This window comes from Callorhinchus milii, unplaced genomic scaffold (genome assembly GCF_018977255.1).
Source record: "Callorhinchus milii isolate IMCB2004 unplaced genomic scaffold, IMCB_Cmil_1.0 Scaffold11, whole genome shotgun sequence".
Taxonomy (NCBI): domain Eukaryota; kingdom Metazoa; phylum Chordata; class Chondrichthyes; order Chimaeriformes; family Callorhinchidae; genus Callorhinchus; species Callorhinchus milii.
Window position 1 is genome coordinate 7,758,859 of NW_024704752.1, and position 3,509 is coordinate 7,762,367.

A 3,509-nucleotide genomic window follows, 5' to 3' on the forward strand; every position below is an offset into this window, starting at 1 on the left:
TGGACAGGGCGAAATGTTAGGCAAGTTTATTTACACCACATGCCTCTGTTTACCCAGCAGTAAGTAGAACTTAGTTGTTAGTTGATTGACGGATCGCTTTCCAGAGGTAATAATCCCACAAAAACAATGTTGGTCAGTCAATCCCATGACTATTTGTGGGCCACTGCTGTGAGCAGTTGGCTGCCCCTTTTGGCCATAAATAAAATCAATCCACTTTACAATATATTGTGTGAAGTCTTTTGAGACATCTCAACGATGTTATAAGGTGCTATATCAAATGCAATGATTATTGTTGTTAATAAACAAATGTGTTTCATCTAAATGACTTGGTTTCAAAAGTTACGCGTGGAAATGTGCTCCAATCTTTCTTAACTATTTTTAACCATTTACGTAAAAACATTTCTTTAACATCCACACCCCCTGCCCCATGCTTCTAGTAATAATATTACTGACCCAACAACAATGGAAATAAATGTTCACCATTTAACCTTTCATAATATTGAACACATCATTTGTCCTAATCTGAACCTTCTCTGCTCCATTGAATACAGCATCAGTTTTTAAGTGTTAAGTATCATTTTTCTGTATCCTCTCCATGCTCTGATAGTTTTTCATTAATGAGGCTTTAACTGCAGACTAATCAAAGTTGATATAGATTCAGCGTGCCCTTTATATTCAACACCCTTATATATGAAACTCTGGGTGTCCTATTTGCCCTTTATATAGTGTCCTTCAACTGAGGTCGAGTGAGGACAGTAGTAACGGGTTCGGCTGTAATGCCCTCACAGTTGAATATCCTGCCAATACTTATCGACTGGCTGTACAAAGTAGGAGGCACCAGATGCTGGCACACAGCCATTGAACCTGAGCGTTTTTCTATTTTAGAAAGAGAAAGCTAATGCCAGATACTATAGGTACAGAATATGGCTGTAATTTCAAAGGGTGCTTTAAAGTCGTTTACGCATTAGTATAATTGAAATGCAGGCAGTTCTTTACCTTACTTACTGCTGGAAATACATTATTTCATATCCGCAGGAAAGTACTTTGTCACACTGACTATAATACATATTTATCATTAACATTGGTGACCCATTCATCCCATTATGAACATGTAATAAAATTACTGATCAATGTGTGTTAGACCCGTGATGTTTCTTCAGTTTAATTTAGGCCCTGGGATGCTTGATGGCTTGATCATTTTAGGATTGTTTTATTCATGTGCATTCATCACATCATTGAGACTTCGCAAAGCGCTTCACAGAATATATTGTAAAGTGTAGTTTGTGGGCGAAATGCAGCAGCCAATTGCGCACAGCAGTGTCCCACAAACAGTTGTGGAATGAGTGACATTTGTTTTTGGAGAGTACAATGTGCTTGTATAAAACACAACAACAAAATATTTAGTATTTCTGACTATTTTAGTAAACATTAAACCAGACAAGGTAGAAATATCTCCTCCTGGCTGCAAATTAATTGCAAAAGGATCCACTCAGTCTAGTATAGCCTGTGCTGCCACCAGAGGGCACAAGATACCCATAGAGGACACTTCACAAGTACTTTATATCATTACTAAGAAATAGCTGGTAGCTCCAACGTGGCTCCTGATCACATAAACCAAAACCCCACGTTCAAAGCCAAACTTCAGAGTTCCTCAATTGCAGTCTTTGTACATCAGCAGGAATTCCTGCATTTTACCCAATAAGTGGCATGTAAAAGGATACAGGAAGGAGAGCAACATAAACTGGTAATGGAAAATAAGAAGGGATTAGGAACGTTATAACGTAAAAATATGACAGGAACAGCCATTTGGTCCATCCAGGCTACATTTCTCACTGTGCATACAATCGCTGCTGTAAACCCTCCACAATTTAATTATTATATTGACACGACCGTCCTCCTTTCCTCCTCTTGAATCCATCTCAATAGCATCATACTCTATGTAGCAGCTCTCCCTCATCCAGAACTCAGGAGCTTGTAGCCTCTGCCACACTCGGCTGTTCATTTGCTTCACTTTAAAAGGGATTTCCATACCTCCCCCCACAATATTGTTTGCCTCATGCTGCTTTCAGGTATCCTAAAGCCTCTGTTGTACAGAAAAAAGTTACCGTAACAGATAACATTGATGGGAAGGTGACTGCCTGAAAGTTCTCCCCTTCATTTTAGTGAATGCTGTGCTTATAAATAATAATAATAATAATCCTTGCATTTGATATAGCGCTTTTCACGTCGGGAGGACGTCCAAAGCGCTTCACAGAAGACACTGTAAAGTGAATTGACTGCCTATTTGTGGGCGAACGCGGCAGCCAATTGCGCACAGCAATGTCCCACAAACAGTCGTGGATTGAAAATGACCAATTTATTATTGTTTTTGGTTTTCGAGGGATTATTATTAGGCGTGTCGAGTAAGAAAACTTGCCCAAGGTTTCGCCCTCTGCCTGGAATTGAACTCGGGTCTCTCGCTTGCAAAGCAAGTGCTCTAACCACTGAGCTACAGGACTCCACGACTCAATTACAAGATGTAATTGTACTTTTGTTTTACAGATAAGGCAATGAATAGTAATAATAAGACTCCAGGTGCTCATCACCTTGACCCTCGCCTTCACCAAGCTCCACTGTCCCTCTAGCAGATAGATTTCAAGGTGCCAAAACACTGACATAGAATCACTAAATGAGGCAAAGTTTAGCATTGTTGTCCCAACAGCATCTCCAACAAAGCCTTCACTGCAGAAAAGCTGCTGGCCACATTGGAACCAATGTGTTTATAACCGACATAGCATTGCAGCAGTAGCACCTGGCATTTCTCTTAAGCTGAAGACCATGGGCTTAAAACTAACATCACACAGAATTTCTGAAAATTTTTGAATTCAGATCTAGTTTCTCTGCAGGCATTTTCACACTACTGCATGGTGTTAACTTTTAAGACAATCATCTCAAGGCCCAGGCCATGAGAAATGTGGGGCCTCTGGCCTTGATAGATGCAGAATTATCTGGTTAGCACGACTGAAAATATCCTCATTCTCAGTGTGTTTATCGTCATGAATGATCTGCCCAATGAGTTCTTGTAAAAGCCTCCCAGTTCATAAAATTCTCTGGAGATGTCAAGAGTCAAGGCAGAATAAAGCACGATTTTTACAGACTTGTACGCCTCATTTACTAGAAGCAATTTACTGTACAAATGTGGCTATTCAGGCTTCTGTGAAAGACAACAATATGGGCATCAATCTAAGAGGCTTTCATTCAGCAGACGGCCAAACGGTGTGCTGTGCCAAGGGAAACCTACTCAATACTGGTGGCAAAATGACTTGGCGCCATACACAATGCTTTTGTTTGGCCTTAGTATGCTTACACTCACAATTTAATAGTTAACCCTTTACTATTTTGAGTAAAGACTTATTAAAATTTTGCAAAATGCTTAAAATTTTGCCTTATGAATAAACTATAAAGGCAAGCATTATTATAACATTATTATGAACTTAATAAAATGACACAACAAATGCAGTTATTACAGG